At 39.7% G+C, this 18,878-nt stretch overlaps 1 protein-coding gene across 1 annotated transcript in view; it reads right to left on the bottom strand.

Moving 5' to 3' along the window:
• MSH3 (mutS homolog 3) overlaps window positions 1-18,878 on the bottom strand; it is a 140,996-nt gene that overhangs the window by 107,106 nt on the left and 15,012 nt on the right. The gene's annotated exons all lie outside the window — the stretch shown is intronic.

Below are 18,878 nucleotides of genomic sequence, written 5' to 3'. Positions count from 1 at the left end.
AAAGCTAAGGGAGTATCTACTAATCTGAGAGAGATGGGGCTGTTCAGTCTAAAGAGGCAGCTGAGGGGACACTTTATTGCTCTTTACAACTACCTGAAGGGAAGGCTGGAGAGAGGAGAGGGCAGCCTCTTCTCCTTGATGACAAGCAACAGGACTAGAGGTTGTGAGCTGTGTCGAGGAAGGCTTAGGCTGGATATTAGGAAATATTTCTTCACTGAAAGGGTTCTAAAACATTGGAATAACCTACCCAGGACAGTGGTGGAGTCACTATCCCTAGGAGCGTTCAAGTGAGGTGTGGAGCTGGCACTTAGAGAAATAGTTTAGTGTTGATCCCTCAGTGCCAGTTTCAGGGTTGGACTGGATGATCTTTGAGGTCTCTTCCAACCAGATATATTCTGTAGTATATAAAAGGCATTTAGAAAAGCCTTGAGAAGATTCCTGTCAGATATGCAGAATGAAAGGAAAAAAATCAAGCAGTTGCAAGCTGCAACCTGAAGATATACAAACCCGTGGGACCTGACGAAATGCACCCCAGTGTCCTGGAGGGAATTAGCTGACATAGTTGCCAAGCCACACTTCATGATATTTGAAAAGTCCTGGCAGCCAGGTTAAGTCCCTGAGGACTGGAAGAAAGGAAGCACTATCCCAATTTTAAAAAAGGGTAGAAAGACCCTGGGAACTACTGACCTGTCAGCTTCACCTCTGTGCCTGGGAAGATCAAGGAAGAGATTCTCCTAGATGCCATGCTAGGGCACATGGAAGACAGAGAGGTGACTCAAGACAACCATCAGGGCTTTACTAGGGGCAAATCCTGCCTGACCAACCCAGTGGCTTTCTATGATAAAGTGACTATGTCAGCAGATAAAGGATGACCTATGGATACTATCTATCTGGACTTCTGTAAGGGTTTTGATAAAGTCTCCCACAACATCCTACTCCCCAAATTAGAGAGATACGGATTTGATGAGTGGACTGTTAAGTGGATAAGGAATTGGATGGATGGTTGCATCCAGAAGGAGCAGGGCAAGCTGGAGAGGTGGGCCCAGGTGAACCTCAAGAGGTTCAACAAGAGCAAGTGCAGGGTTCTGCACCTGGGTTGGAACAATCCTTGATATCAATGCATACTGGAGGATGAGGAGATGGAAAGCAGCCCTGTAGAAAGGCCTTGAAGGAGCTGATGGACAAGAAGCTGGACATGAGCAGACAGTGTTCAACTGCAGCTCAGAAAGCCAATCACATCCTGGGCTGCACCAAAAGATGCACTGCAAGCAGACAAAGTTGATTCTGTCGCTCTGCTCTGCTCTGGATCTGCTGACCTAATAGCCTTCTGGTAGTTGAAGGTGGCCTACAAGAAAAAAGGAGAAGACTGTTTACAAATGCCTGCAGTGACAGGACAAGAGGCAATGGCTTCAAACTAGAGAAAAGTAGATTTAAATTGGATGTTAGGAACAAGTTCTTTACTATAAGGTTGGTGGAACAGGTTGCCCAGGGAGGTGGCTGAGCCATTTTCCCTGGAGATATTCATGATGAGGTTCAATGGGGCTCTGGGCAACCTGGTCTAGTTGCGGATGTCCCTGCTGACTGTGTGGGGAGGGCTGGACTAGATGACCTCTGGCTGCCCCTCCCAACCCAGGCCATTCTATGATTCTAACTTGTTTGGAATTCTGCATGGACTTTAGGGGAAAAAAATCTTGCCCACAAGACCAATTAAGCACAAAAGCAGCTGGTACAGAGAGGCTGGGGACTTCCATTCTTTGAGGATTTTCCAAACTGGAAAACCCTGCATGAAACCTCATCTGCCATTGAAGCCTGCCCGCTGCTTTGAGCAAGAGGTTAAACAAAATGACTTCCAGAAATCCCATCCAAACCAAACGTTTCCAAGATTTTGAGAAGCAAATGATTCTAAGAAACTGTGAAAGTTATTCAACACTATAAGCCAGTTGCAGCTCAACTGCAGTGAGAAGAAGAATATACAGACTGGTTGCATTGCCATTCTTGCCTCACAGTGCAGTTCTAGTAAGCACTTTCTCCTGTGCTATAGACAAAAGATGAGCATACACTTAACGTACTGCTTACAAAGAGCACTAATGAGATCAGATATGGATCTGACACTGTAATAATTATGGTTCTAAAGTTGGTTTATGACCACATCATAGTCTCACATTATTTCAATCCACAGAAATCTTACTTATACATCTCAAAAGCTCAAGATCTGTGTTCTGAGCAGTGGATGCTCATTGGAAAACTAAGGAATTCTACTAATACATTTTCACACAGATGACTTTAACCACCCAGTAGTTATGGTATGAAAAGATATGCCCTTCCCTTTTCTGAAAGCAAAATTTATACGCAACAGAAAGAGCAGGATATTAACCATATTTTTCCTATGAGATTGTGGCACAAGTCTCTTTTTTCTTTCTGACTTACGTAATTTGCTATTCACATTTCATTCTCCTCTCATGCTACTGACAGCATCACTTGAACTGACTACATCCAAAAGGATAAGATAGATTATGTAACTAATCAGTTTACTAGGTTTTCTCTTTCTTTCCCCTCCACTTCTAGGATCAGCATCTGAGGCACCTAATGTGTTCAAGTCCCCTATGCACTACAGAAGCTTAAATAATCAAAATTAATTTGCCTCTGCACATGGTCTATACTTTGCAAGACTTTTTATCATTTTCCAAGGAAGATCCTTCTGTGTGTTGCTACAGTGCATCTTTTATAATGACCCAATGGAATTTTCACTTTTAGTAATTTGAATTCAAACAGAAATCTAGTTCTCATGCGCTAACACACATACATGAATAAAAAATTAATCAAAAAAAACCCCAAACAAACCCACAAGCCAACCAAAAAAACCCACCATAACTTGCAAATGGTAGACAAACATTAAAAGAACTCTCTCAAACCTGAGAGTTCTACATTAATCCCCAGGAGGGTGTAACTGCATTCTGCACAGGTAGCTGCCGAGTTCGGTTATTATTTGTCTTGCACTAGCCCAATGGAAAGTGTAGTATCGATACAAAAGGAGGCTAGTTACATTTCCATTGTTAACTGTGCATGCCCAAAAGAACAACTGAGATTACCCATGACCAAGGGCACATTTGCAGCTCCCAAACAACACAGAAAAAGAAAACTGAAAGACAGAATGGTTCCATGAGCCGCTTCTTGTATCTGGGAAGAACAATTTCCAAACTTAGAAATGAATGCTGCAAACTTAATGAACAAATCATATTCTACTCATGCAGAAAATTACTTGTACATTAAGTTGCTAAAGTATGCCAATTCAGCAAGGTAGAGCTCATTTTTGTACGTGCCTATGCACTGCCCTCAACACAAAAGCACTGCTAGCAAAGGATTTCTTGCATGCAGGGAGAATGCAACCACACGCTCAGCTTTAGTCATGCTGTGCTCTCCTCTGGGAGCACCATGCTGCAGCATGCTAACCCTCAATGCCATGTTTTAAAACAGGTTTCTCTGCCAACTGGTAACATTGCCCACCTCCACATGTAACAGTTGAAGCCATCAGATACTGGTCATTCAACATGCACCAAAGAAACTACCATTTCAATTTCCCTGCTTGAGCAGAATTTGGCACAGGGAACTTCTCATCTCCCTCAGCTAAAGAGCTTTACATGTTTTGTAATGCTTTCAATAAAGCCTGCTGGACAGAAAACAGGAAACAGCTGGCTAGTTAATTACACTTTTAATTAATGTTTCTTTTGATAAGCTGATACAGATTTAAGTATCCATTAAATGTGATGAAGCTGTTAATTTTTCAAATTATTTCAGGCTTTCCTGTGAGATGTACAAAGATGCTTAAACACAGTGACATTTCCAATTTGATAAATACAAAGAGTGTTAATAATTACACCCTCTATATACAAAATTTTATTGTCACTGCCATATTCCTGCAATTAAAAGCAGCATATTTTAATCACTAGTAGCTACTCACCTTGATTACACATTCATGGAAACTTAATACAAGTGATAAAGCAAGGAAGATACCTTTCCTGTAACTTACTTCAGTATGTAACATACAGATGCTATGCACTGTATTTTTCATACAACTGCTTTGCCGGTATTTATGATCAATGAGTCAACAGCAAAAAGCTAGTTAAATTATTTTACAACTGGAAAACACATTTGAAGGAAACAGATGAAGGCTTAATGGTATATTTTTTTCAAGGAAAAAAAAAAAAAAGATCAGTAGTCAAAATTTAAAATCAATTTATCTCATCTTTACACTTCGGAGACTTGATTTAAGTGAATGTTTTCTCTTGCAAAAGTTCTACCCAAAATACAATTTTCAGTATCACTGCAAGTCACCTTTGCAGAATAGAACAAAAAAAGTCCTCAGAAGTGTCAGATCCGATTGTGTTTTTTAAAACAAAAAGACAGAAATGGAAGGAAAAAAATAGTAACTTAATTCTAATGGTAACTGGCATTTAATGCTTACAATGATAGATGGAATAGAAGGATCAGATTAGAAGGAATAGAAGGATTTTCATATACAAAATATACTTTTCGCTCAGTTTTAAAATATACAGAGCTGCTGGTATAGCATATTGAAGTCTGTCCCAAAAGAATGTTTCTAACAAAACCACGAGAATTTTCCTCCCCTAGGCTACTCTAAAAGGTACAAGGCTCTAGTCTGCATTCTACTCACAGCAACTGATGAGACAGAATAGTCTGAAAATACTTTTCTATTAATAGATATCTATTTCTTAAAATGATTTGTGTCTGAAATACTAACTGTATGGGCACTAATAAGGGGACTTCAGTTCAAGCTAGATCCTCTCAACAATCAACCTAAACCTGTGTAACTGTCAACATGATCATGCTTCAAGCAATTTTTACTTTTAAGAAAAGAAAAATGAAAAATAATTATGTTTAGTTGTTTTTTTCTTTCAATTCATCACATCAGAGATCCTTTTTAGAGCACAGCACTCAGACAAGTGGGAGTACAGCCTTACCATCAGTTCAAACTGATAGATTTAACACAGCCACCAAATGCAAAAAACAGCCTTGCCATTCTCAAACTCTTCTTTCTTACCTCTTTGCTTTTGCACTGTCATAAAAATGTGTACAACCATTTAGTGAACTGAGACAAGAATCCTAGACAGGCAAAAAATACCATAGCAGTTCTTGACCTGTTCTAGTTACCTGCTGCAGTTCATCATGAAGCCACAAAAACATCTGTGCTGAATCACAGAATGGTTTGGAATGAAACAGAGCTTAAAGATCATCTAGTTCCAACCCCATAGGCAGAGACACTTCCTACTAGACCAGGTTGCTCAAGACCCTATCAAACTAGCTCTAAATAACTCCAGGTTTAGAGCCTCCACAACTTCTTGGGCCAGCCCATTCTGGTGACTCATGAAAGGGGCTGTGGGAAAGCAGAAGCAATTGCTTAATCCACCAATATCACTGAAAAGTTATTGGTGAAACTCCATGCATGTTAAAAATCAAATATACTGCTTTTTAGTTAGTAACATTTTATAGTATGCTGATTATATACCACAAGATGACTACATTGCCATGGAAATTTCAATTCACTTTTTTAACATCAAAAAGTTACACAGCAGTTAGTTGTCACCTCAAACGAAGCTTTTCCTTTAAACCCTTTCAGAACCATAACACAAGTGTCAAATACAACTCTTCTGTAATCAGGATCCCTTCAGTTACCTAATAGAATTCCCAAAATGAATGTATGGACCTTCACTCAGTAGCCATGAGATCCTTCCTATCTCTTACTGCCTTCTCTTCAGTCCTTGCCCTTCCTATCAGGTCATGACACCACTCTGGCACACACAATTATCTTTGAATCTATAATACAAGGAGGAAAGAATAATTCTAGAATTAAAAACATAATGAGTCTTTTCACATCAGAGGTGGTTTGGCTCGTCACAGTCCTTACCTAGGCCTTTTACAGCACTTCTATGTTCAAGATGATCCATCATATTTCAAAGGCCAGACACTCATACAAAGTCACAAAGCTCCTTTCTGCCCAACTTCCACATTACCACCACTGTCATCACTTCAAACTCAGTACATGCATTTTGGACTGTATTAAATCCAGAGCTTTGACAGAGGCGGAGCTACAGATCCCTACATTACATACATGCTCAGAGCATGCCTGTGCCAACTAAAAGAGATGTACTTGTTCTGTCAAGAGACACATACTATAAAACAGCATAAAACCAAGGATCTTAACTAACAGCTGCTTCTGCTCCTCAGGGTTACAATTTTTATTTCACTTGGTGAAGTTGTTAGTTTCCACTGTGCCATGGTTTGCAAAAATTACAATTTTCATTAATAAACAGCAAACAAATTCCAAAATACAAAGTAATTTAATGCGTGTTAATCATAACAATATTCAGTTGAGAGAGTCACAAAAACATCTCTTTACTTTGAAAGTCCAAAAGCATTAACACTGAAATTCTTATGCCACGTTGAGTCTGTGGCCTGAATCTAGCTCGGAAACCCAGGCCATGTGTAATTTCTGACATTCAGCTTAGATAATAAAATTTTTGTTCCTATATTCTTAATTTTCAGTCCTTTTCTACTTAGCTTCAAGAATGTTTTCTACATCTTGATTTGTCTGTACACTTTCAAACCAGTAAGCACTACACATTCCCTAACAGCTGAGAAGTAGCCTTCTGGCAGCGTTCACTCTGCAAACATGTGAGAAATCCAGCAGAGAGGAGCAGCAGCTTACTTGGCTTGCATTGGCTTCACAGCTTCCTCTAATACCTTCAATTCCTGCTCTTCACAATCCAAGGCTACGCTAAACAGTCATTAACCAAACCTGGCTGAAAAATAGTTACTCAGAAAGGGAATAAGTGGTCTGCAGCATCTTCTAGGTCAAATTATGATTTTTTTCATCTGAGTTTAAATGCAAGCTAATATATAATTAACTTGCAAATAGTAATGATGCAAACAGAACTAAATCCTTTAAGAGCTTTCAAAAAAGTACATTAAAACTTTGTCTAGGAAGATTGATGTTCTTCATCCAGCCTTCAGTTTACAGTTTTCTTAGGTGTTTTTTTAGGCTGTCTGTAAGTAAAAGAACATAAGCTGTTCCATTTTTCTATTTTATAGCTAGGAGGAGGCTCAGGGGTGATCTTATTACTGTCTACAACTACCTGAAAGCACATTGTAGCCATGTGGGGGGTGGCCTCTTCTCCCAGGCAACCACCAAGAGAACAAGGGGACACAGTCTCAAGTTGTGCCAGGGTAGGTATAGGCTGGATGTTAGGAGGAAGTTCTTGCCAGAGAGAGTGATTTGCCATTGGAATGGGCTGCCCAGGGAGGTGGTGGAGGCACCGTCCCTGGAGGTCTTCAAGAAAAGACTGGATGAGGCACTTAGTGCCATGGTCTAGTTGACTGGATAGGGCTGGGTGCTAGGTTGGACTGGATGATCTTGGAGGTCTCTTCCAACCTGGTTGATTCTATGATTCTATGAATTGTTCATGGAACAAAATTTCTTTTTATGGCCAAGGAGTTTGTAAAACACTGTACAGCTCACTTCTAAACAGGTAACTGCAGTATTACACATGTATATATTTTCACCTAGATTAACATGAAGTACATATCCTTTAACTACATCTCAGAGAATACTTTCATCAAGGCCATGAGGAGTAACAACCACACTGTGTTCACAGTATATAACGTTTCATGGCAAGGCTTACTTCTCCACTCTGAGATGCAAATCCATGGGCTCTGTTTTCAAGTAATTAAAACACTTTATCAATTAATACCCTAAGTACAGATTTTTGACAGTTACACAACTGTTCTACATAAATTAAAGGCTTCCTTTCTTGGCCTTCTATCTTCTGCTTCCATTTCTTCCATTTCTCTCAGATGCATCAATACTTTTTTTTTTTTTAATAACAGGTGTAGTACTGCCCTGTGAATGAATTCAATTACATGAATTTTGCATACCTCACAGGAGAAGGCATCCACAGCCTCCTTAGGCAACCTGTTCCAGTGTCTCACCACCCTTACTGGAAATAATTTCTTCTAATATCCAGTGTAAATATACCCTCCTCAAGCTTCAATTAAATTAAATTCCTCAAGCTTGTCCTATCACAACAAACTCCCTTGTAAAAAGTCCCTTTCTGACTTTCTTGCAGGCTCCCCTTCAGGTACCATTCTGTGATGGACTGCTCAGTAAAGAAGGAATTGTCTCGATAGTGGTTAGTGGTCAACATCTCCAAGTCAGGATGGACAAGTCATTCAAGGGTGCATACTAGGACCACTATCATTTAATATCTTCTTCAGTGACAGAGAGTGGGGTTGAGTGCACTCTCAGCAAGTGTGCAGACAACACCAAGCTGAATGGTGTGGTTGACATGCCTGAGGAACGAGATGTCATCCAGAGGAACCTAGAGAAGCTTGAAAAGTGGACCCACGTGAATCTCACAAAGCTCAGCAAGGCCAGGAACAAGGTCCTGCTCCTGGGTCAGGGCAATCCCTACTATCCACTACAGGGTGGTAGAAAGATGTGATTGCCAGCTCATGTCTAGTTTATCATCCACTGAGAAGGTATGAATTACAAGATCCCCAGGGAAGTTATTCTTCCTTTTCAGAATCCTGCACTTCACCATCACATATGAAAGACAAAAAAGACGGAACAGTGTGAATTATGCCCTCCCCAGGATGGTATCTGAGGAGCTGCTGATGCTCTCTCCATCTTAAAGTCTGTGCCCTTTGTGTAAGAGCATGTAGAGGACAAGAACACTGCCAAGCAACCTGTTTCAAGGAGTGCCTGGAATCTTGCTGGATAAGGCAACAAGAGCACCCCAGACACAAAACGGCAGTCATGAAGAGGTGGTAAAGACTCATGAAAGTAGGCAGCATGTTTGTACAAGAACAGGCAAAAGGAATGGAGAGGCAGGCAGCTATCTTCCTCCTGATAAGAAGCAAGAGAAGATAGGCACAACATAAATAGGAAAAGGTTCATTTGCTAGAAATTGTTTTTAAGTATATGCCCATCTGCTCCTGTAGAAAGACATACTTAAACCTTTTTACATTTACATCTACTGTATTACTAAGCTTTGCACTGGAAGATTTAGTCATCCTAGTAACGATTTCACATTCTTTATTGAGAACTCAGAAATATCCATGTAGATTTAGAAGCAAAAGTATTTCTAACAATTTATACTATTCCAGATTCCCAGAGAAAGAGATCATGGTTAAAGTAGACTCTTCACAACTCTAATTTACTGAAATCCTCTTACATATGCCATATATCAAAAAGAACATCTGTTAAAAGAGATAAATGTTGTGAGGCAGTCAAGCACAAAATTAAATTCTTACAGATATCCCGAAAGATAAAAATTGTCCCCTTTTGCAGTTCAGTAGATTGATGGCACATAAAACCCGCCTTTCTCCCCTCCCTAACTCAGGAGAAATTTGGAACCACCAGTATATGAGCATTATTCTTCCCTTGCCTAGTATCACTGCTACCTGCATGTCAAGCAGGCAGACAGCTTCAGCCTTCCTCTCTCCCATGCTCATTTAATTTATATCACTACATTGTTTTGATTTAAATTCCTGGATTTCTATTTCCTAGCACTAACAATGAGGTCAGGAAATATGAGAAGTAGTAACATCTGAGAAGTTAACACATCCAAGATGTCCATGATGCCACTGTTCCTCACGGAAACCCAAAACTGACTTCAAAGAAGAATAAATTACAGACAAAAAATTATTATTGAAAATTCCAGGACTTTGTAACAAAGATGCTAACAAACATTCATAGGCTCTGCTAAATAGTCCTTCTCTATTTGAAAATATCCATTCTAGTTAGAGGCCCTGCAACATTTTCAGTGACAGCTGAAATAAAGTAAAGCATGCATATCGGCATGAGACACACAAATGCTGCTTCACAGTGTGGAAGCTCCTCCACAACAGATCAAAATGTACCCACATGTTTACTCTTCCAAAGGTACAGCTGAATCCTCTCTCAAGGCAAACAGACAAGTTAACTTCACATTTAAGTCACAGGAAGTGCACATTGGAAGTTACCATGGATCAGCTGATGTGCAGGACAGCCTGGATTACGGAATTACAACAGTGAAGTATTGCTGTAACTAGACCCCTCAAAAAGAATATATTTCTTTGGACTGAAAGCTGTCAGTTATGTTTAGGGTTTGGCTCCTTTTTAAGATAAACCACTTACTTTTTCTGGTCCCTTCAAAGAACATAAACAAGCGTCTGGCTTAGGACAATGACCTCAGCACTTCCCAGTATCTCTCCAGTGATAGTTACAGGGATATTCAATGCTTTTGCAAGTCATTTATATCTGTACTTCAATAGGGTTGAGACAATTTCCAGTTTTAAGCATGTGTATGCCTTCCCTCCTCTCACTACAGTACAGCAGGCAATTACTGTATTAAAAACAATTGTAAGACCCTTCAATTTAAAACTATATTAGCTTATCAGCAAAGCAAATACACATTAGTAAATGCTCACTTTTCTGGTAAATGCATTATCTGAAAACTGGAAATTAAATTGCTATACAAAATCAGAATAACAATGCCATTTGAGTACTTAGCTTATTTGAATTGTAGTTGTTTGTTTTGTTTTTAAATCAAAGCAATTACCTCTGTCTCAAGTTTCAGAATTCCTAATGTAAATTAGAATTCTTCATTTAAGTTAGGATTATGCAACTTGAGAATTTATTACCCTTCTCTACCAATTAATCTAATACAACATAATTCTTTTCCTTGCCAATATCTAGGGAAAATTACTTATTACTAACTGGTAACTTTCATAACTTCCCTCCCTAGAATGAGGACCAGCAGCACTGCAGCATGGTGGTGCCACCTCCTGGGGGACGAAAGTGTACACCTCCAGGCTCCCATCTGGGTTTGCAACTGTGAGCTTCAACACCCTTCCCTTAGAATATTTGACAATAGCTATGAAAACCAAAGAATATATAAATATATAATGAGAGAAAGAAATCATTAACATCATACAGAGAGGACAACAAAATGCAGAATTACTTACATGCCACCTTCTGCAGCATCTGATCTATCCTGTAATAAATTGATGACAAAATATGAAATGTTCTAAAGTCCTACATTTCCTGCTTCTTTCAGTAATAATGTGCTTTTTTCTAATTCGAAGGTTAATTTTTTTACAGTAAGAAGCTGCATAAGCATCGAAACTAATACATTCTCCATTTAACAATTTCTGGCTGAAATATCAGGTGAAAAAAGTAACACTGGAATTATAATTCACAGAATCATTCTGGTCAGAGAAGACCTTCAAGATCATCAAGATTAATCAATGCCTAATTATATCAAGTTTGGTGCTAAGCCATGCATTCCAATGTTTAACAATCCTTTCACTGAAGAATTTTCTTCTAATATCCACTCTAAACCTCCCTTGGTGCAACTTGAGGCCCATTTCCTCTCCTCCTGTCACTTTTACAAATGAGAAGATACCAAGGCCCAGTTCACTCCTTTCAGGTAGCTGTGGAGCGCAATGAGGTCTCCCCTCAACATCCTTTTCCCCAAGCTAAACAATCCCAGTTCCCTTAGCCTCTTCCTTGCCCTCCAGACCCTTCACCAGCTTCATTGATCTTCTCTGGACTCCCTCCAGCACCTCAGTGTCTGTCCTGTAATATCACTAATCAGTGCCAAAATGCCACAAGTACAGCTCCAGAATATGACATGCTTTCCATGTTGCCTGCCATCAGATGAAAAATAATATGCATTTGAACAGGTAGGAACTTCTGGTAAAGCTTGTCAGGGCACACATCCTCACTTTTCCCTAGAGGAATTTTTAGAAACATATGGGCTGAGCAAAACCTGCAAAAGCCAGCTGTTACTTTAAGAAGCATATTAGCATTTTTAATCAAATATATCACCTAGGGTAAGAAAAGTGCTCTGCACTGCATTGAGACGCAGTGATCTGCAATTGCCTTTACATGTTTTTCTAGTGACAACTCTGCTCACACAATGGAACAGTAATTAATCTCAAGGATGTTGTATGACTGTGTAATGTCCCCAACTATGAAGGGAAGTAAGCTGGGAATGGTGAAGAAGTAGACTTTACATGTAAGCCATTTGTCAAGAGTTTTAAGTCGCATGCAATGCCACAGGAGACAGTAACGAGCCACAATACTGAGAAGAGCACATTTCATGACTGCAAGAAGATTTAATGGAAAAAGAAAACCTATTCAACGATTCTTTCAGGTCATTTCATGATTTGATAACACAGTAGTATGGTGCTTTTTTTGCTTTCTATTCAAAACAAGTGAGCTATGACAAGACCAATATTCTTCAAGCAAGTCTCCATATAGCTGAGCTGTCTAAGTCATGAATTGGATTATTAGAAGTGCAAAAGGCCTCCTTACTCAGTAAACATCTGTTCAGTGATGCATTTGGATTTTCTATTTACAGAAAATAGCTCACATGCTGGTTTTGTACTTTATTTGCCTTTTTTTTTCCTACTGCAAATTCAACTGCTTGTAGCTTCCATTTATACAACACATTCTCAAGATGTTTGTCACAGCTTGCTTTTCACTTAAAAATCCATGGGAACATTACAAGCTATACAAACCATGCAACTACTGGGTTTTATGATTACCAATCCTTTAGATACTTTTCACCTCCCCGCTCAGCAATTACATTTGCAATATTGTTTACTTTCACTGTAACCATTCGGTGTCTCATTTTTGACACAAGCTTTCCTCTCCATCATTTACAAATTTCATGACATAAACTATATGAATACGTGTATAACTGCTCCCTATTAAAAAAAATCCTTGACATTAACTGTATGAAAGCATCCTCTGATCTAAGCAACTATCAACCACACATAAAGAGCCACAAAACTGAAAGCATTTAATACTGATTTACATTATTTCAGAGTTCATTCCAACAAAGTTTCTGTTCCTTAACTAATGGCATAATTCTATAACTCTGTCCATGAGAGGATTCAGCAATGAATAGCACCAATGAACAATGCACATAGTAAACAGGCCATAGCTCGTTCCTGTATACCTTTTACAAGTTAACTTGTACTTCCCATTTCAAAGAACTTCCCATTTCAAAGCCCTGACGTATTCCACTACAGCACCACATACACAGCGACAAAAAAGGCCAAAAGACACCTATTTCTTCATTTCTGGTGAACTACAATTGAGGCACAAGATGACAGGATGAGAAACAATCAACCAGCAGTCAAATTTCCCCACCAGCTATGCAACAGCTAGGGCTTTGGGGGTGGTAAGAGATCGTGACAGCTCTGAAACTAGAGAGCAACACATCCATGGAACAATGCAGGTACCTGAGAGACCACAACTGAGATGATGTTAGAAGCAGAAGTCACTGCAGTGACTTTACTGCAATGCATATCAGCATTGCAATGACTTACTGTAAGCAGAACCTGAAACCTTATTCAGTGAAGTCCTTAAACAAAATGGAAAAAAATGCCTGCATTGCATGTGATGACAGAGGATCAGCTACATGAGGGATCCAAGTAATTTGATTTCACCAATGGGAAGGAGGTTGATTTTAATTCTCAATAGATTTGAAACAGACAGGAATTCCAGGGAGCAGACTCCAAGCCAAAGGCAATATTACAATACTCAAGTGAAAACTGAAATCACAATGTCATAGAGAAAGGAAAAAAAAAAAATCTTAAGATATATTACAGGGGAATAAGTAGCTGACCTTACCTGCAGCCTGATCCATGCATAATGCCGGCAGTGTCAAAACTGCCTCTGACATTACATGCCCAAGCTAACAGGAGGAAGAATAAAGTGAAAAATCCGTGGGCATAGATGAGAGGTTAGTTATCATATCATCCTGACTTTAGATTTACTAGGAAGAGCTTAGATACAAAACAGAGTCTTCTCTTGTAAAACTTCAGTACTAAAAAAAAAAAACCAAAATAATAATAAAAAATAGTTTTCTTGGTTTTCTAGAAAGAACAAAACCAAGTTTCCTCCAGCCACGCCAGTGCTTGCAAACAGATGTTACAAACAGTTTGGGAACAGAGCATGACCCAACAGAACAGTTTGTTCTGAACCAGTTTCCATAACGGATTTTTAACTTACACTTTGCTTTTGAAGGAGGACTCTCTACCAAAAGCAATGTCCAGTTCAGTGCCCTTGAATAGTACTTTCTAGTCATTAAATCTGTCCTTGAATAGTACTTTCTAGTTATTAATTTTTATGGGCAATGTCTCTTAAAACATCTAGCAATAGGCATATTTCCTTTACCACCTGAAACAGCAATGTGCTAGAAGCAAAAAAACATGAAAGCATACCAAACATTTCAAAAAACATTGGTTTTGCACGAGTCTTAAATTTTCAATGGGGAAAGTCCGTAACAGAAATCTACTACACATGTTAAAGTATTTTTTAAAGCTTACTCAGAAAAACAAACACCAGACTTTAACCCAAATGGTTAAGCAAAAACCTTTACAAAAAGATGGATGAGTCTAACTTCATTTAAATTGGTGGTGCAATACCTGTTGATTAGGGAAGGGGAGGAGTCCTACTCTAAGTATGCAAATTGGCTTTGTACTAACTGAATTAAAACTCCACCAAATTGTGCAAACACCTAAGTAATCTCACTACAGCAGCAATTAACCTTGCTAACTGTTCACAACATGAACATTTACGCAGACATGGAGATCTTCAAAAACAGGACCAAATCTTTCACTTAGACTGCAAATGGCTTTCCAAGGTACAGATCAATCTGCTGCTTTTAAATCGTTATTACAAAACCTCTCCTGCTGCTGACTGAAGTTATTGAATAGCTTACTGTAAAATTTACTTCATTCTTCCTGTTGGAAGAATCTATTCAGAACCACATATAAACTTCTCAGACTATAAACACATATAAACCTATCCACTGATCTGCAGGATAAGCAAACTTTTCACTACCACTGTGCTGCACAAAACATAAAAAGTGATGAGGCACTTTTAAACTATTTTCAATTTTTTTTAATTTGCAATTTCTTACTCAGAACTCCTTACAAACCTGATAACCTTCTATGAGGACATAACTAGGTGGATAGATGATGGAAGAGCAGTGGATGTGCTTTACCTTGATTTCAGTAAAGCATGTGACACTGTCTCCCACAGTATCCTCATAGCTAAACTGAGGAAGTGTGGTCTGGGTGACTAAGTAGTGAGGTGAATTGGGAACTGGTTAAAGGAAAGAAGTTGAGAGGTGCAGTCAGTGGAACAGAGTCTAGCTGGAGGCCTGTAACTAGTGGAGCTCCCCAAAGATTGGTACTGGGACTAGTATTACTCAATGTATTCATGAATGACCTAGATGATTCCATGAGCGCCCTGTCAGCAGGTTTGTGGACAACACTAAGGTGGGTGGAGTGGCTGTCACACCAGAGAGTTGTGCTGCCATTCAGAGAGACTTAGACAGGCTGGAGAGCTGGGCAGGGAGAAATTTAATGAAGTTCAACAGGGGCAAATGTAGAGTCATGAACCTGGGAAAGCACAATCCCATGTATCAGTATAGGTTTGGGACCAACCTGCTGGAGAGCAGTGAAGGGGAGGAGGACTCTGGAGTCCTGGGGGATGGAAAGATGGCTGTGAGCCAGCAATGTGCTCTTGCGGCCAAGAGGGCCAGTGCCATTCTGGGGTGTATTAAAAGAGCTGTGGCTAGTAGGTCAAGAGAGGTTCTCCTTCCCCTCTACTCACAGAATCACACGATCGATCAGGTTGGAAGGGACCTCCAAGATCATCCAGTCCAACCTAGCATCCACTCCTACCCAATCAACTAGACCATGGCACTAAGCACCTCATCCAGGCTTTTCCTGAACACGTCCAGGGACAGCAACTCCATCATCTTCTCTGGGTAGCCCATTCCAATGGCAAATCACTCTTTCTGTCAAGAACTTCCTCCTAACATCCAGCCTACACTTCCTCCGGCACAACTTGAGACCGTGTTCCCTTGTTCTATTTCTGGTTGCCTGAGAGAAAAGACCAACCTCCACCTGGCTACGACCTCCCTTCAGCCACTTGTAGACAGCAACGAGGTCACCCCTGAGCCTCCTCTTCTCTAGGCTAAACAACCCCAGCTCCCTCAGCATCTCCTCACAGGGTTTGTGTTCCAGGCCCCTCACCAGCTTCATCGCCCTTCTCTGGACACATTCCAGCACCTCAACATCTCTTGAACTCTGCCCTGGTGAGGCCTCATCTGGAGTACTATGTCCAGTTCTGCCCACCCCAGCTCAAGAAGGACTGGGAGCTGTTTTAGAGAGAGTCCAGTGCAGAGCCACAAAATAATTAAGGAAGCTGAATGTCTTCCTCATGAGGAGAGACTGAGGGAGCTGAGGCTTTTTAGCTTGGTGAGGAGATGACTAAGGGGTGATCTCGTTCATGTTTATAAATATGTAAGGAGTGACTCCCAGGAGGATGGAGGCAGCCTCTTATTGGTGATGCCTAGTGACAGGACAAGGGGAAATGGGTGGAAGTTGAGGCATAGGAGGTTCCATGTGAACCTGAGGAGGAATTTTTTCAGTGAGGGTGACAGAGCACTGCAACAGGCTGCCCAGGGAGGTTGTGGAATCTTCTTCTCTGGAGATATTCAAGCACTATCTGAACATGTTCCAGTGTGATCTGCTCTAGGTGATCCTGCTCCGACAGGGGGCCTGGACCAGATGATCTTTCAAGGTCCTCTCCAGCCCCTGAGATTCTATGATTCTACCACTAATTCATAGTAAAAAAAAATCTACCATGAGGAAGTAATTCTTAGGCTTAAGTAGTAGATCCGGGTGATTGTCAACCTGATTAAAAGACTAAAACCTTTCTGGTCACTTACCTGGCTCTTGTTTCTAACAAAAGCAAATTTAGAACAGCAGTGTCTTGCCACTTAGCTGTTTCTACCTTCTGTGATAGGTGTTCCTTTGATGTAAATTTGGACATGGAAATGTACACAACTCCAAAACAGAAGCAGTAGTAAACAGTATGAATGACACTACTGAGCCCAGACACAGCTGTGGTGGCCACAGAAGAAAATATGAAGAGGGAAGCATAGCATTCTGTAAAGAAGAAATACATGCACGGTCGTGGTTTAAATGCCCTGCTGACATTCAATATCATGCTGCTATCATGACAGCTTCAAAACAAAGAGTGTTTGCTCTTTTTTTTTTTTAAGTAACCACCAGCATAATCTTTGTGCTGGTGGAGACCTAGACCACAGTACCTTTATTTCTCAGCGTGAAGTTCTAATACAGGACATTCATAACCAAACTACATCCCAAGTTACTGAGAGCAATTCTTACATGAAGTGGGCAAGCAGTGAGCAGAGAGAGGGATCTCTCTGCTCTGTTCATAACCATTCCAAACTGTACACCTCTGGGAACTGCTTTCCTGTCGGTACTCTGTTTTACAAATTCTGTAGTTTTCTGCTGAATTATAAATACATAAAGAATCATAGAATCATAACACAAGATCTAGTTCCCATTATTTTATCTTGAAAGGTCATAAAAAATTAAATAAGTTAAATCTTTCCCATCAAATAGATGATTCTTACTAGAAGTTACAACAACAGAGCATGCAAAGAACAAAATTACCAGGCAATGTCCAATAACTAAAATTGAATCCACTCAATATACATGAAAATAAAAACACTGCCTTTATAAAAGCAAGAATGTGAAACCTGGAGCCTAGTTAAAAATACAAGAAAGCAGCATGCTGGAACCACTTAATTTAATATTAAATACTTTAGAGCCCTCTAGTGGTTATATCTTTGATATGAGAAAATCCTTGAATTGGAAGCACACTGAATTAATGTGTGGTATTTTTGCCACTCTCACATAATTAAGAACATTTAGGCTGGAGAGCTGACAAGTGTGTTACCAGGAAAAAAAAAAAAAAAGCTTCTTCCAGTTCTCAAAATCAGCTACTGTTCCTAAAAGAAATAAGAAGTTACCTACTAATAGTGTTAGCTGGGCACAATCAAAAGAAAAAACAAACAAACAAACAAACAAAAAAGACGACAAAAATCACCCTGTCAAACATCAGAATTATTTTAATGCACAAGTAAAGTACTTGTTCCTGAAACAGGCAATTACTTTGTCATTTTATTACATTATATATACCTTCCCCTGTCTTTCACAAAACTCTCAGTGCACAATGTTAGCAAAAATATCCAACTCAAACAAAGAAAAAATAAGAACTGTTAATCTTCATCATGGTATATCTAGAAATATTTTAGGCATACTCCTAAATGGCAAATGAGAAAGTTTATCAAAATAAAAGGCATTGCAAGGCATAAAAATCACAGAATAATTTTGGTGGGAAGAGACCTCTGCGATTACCAAGGTCATCACTAAACCATCCCCCTCAGCATCATATCTACACTGGATGGTGACTCCACCACTTTCATGAGCAGCCATTCCAAGGATTGACAACTGCTTCTGTGAGGAATTTTTTCCAGCTGTCCAACCCAAACATCCTCTGGCGCAACCTGAGGTCATCTCCTCTTCTCCTATCACTTGTTACTTAGAAGAGACCAATCCCCATCTCACTACAAACTCCTTTCAGGGAGCTGTATGCTGTCTCTTTTTCAGGATAAACAACTCCAGTCCTCACAAGACTTGTGCTCTAGTATGCACATCTAGTGGCAACTGGAAAAGGTTTCTTACTTCCTAATCTGGTATTTTACCTGAACAAACCTTAACAAGCCATTTTATTGCAGAAAATAAAATTAAATTGCTTGCTGAGAACACCTAGAGATGACCTTTTCAACTCCTTATGGTTTTACAGTCCATATACAAGTTTAGAGTACAGAAGACTACAGCGTAACAACAGCTCTTTTCCCTACCAGTTTGTCACACCATCACTGAATAATGAACCACCACTTTCACAAGACACAGTT

The sequence above is a fragment of the Pogoniulus pusillus genome, chromosome Z (genome assembly GCF_015220805.1).
Source record: "Pogoniulus pusillus isolate bPogPus1 chromosome Z, bPogPus1.pri, whole genome shotgun sequence".
Taxonomy (NCBI): Eukaryota; Metazoa; Chordata; class Aves; order Piciformes; family Lybiidae; genus Pogoniulus; species Pogoniulus pusillus.
Note: the sequence above shows the minus strand (reverse complement) of the source record. Positions and strands in the feature narration are given on the sequence as shown.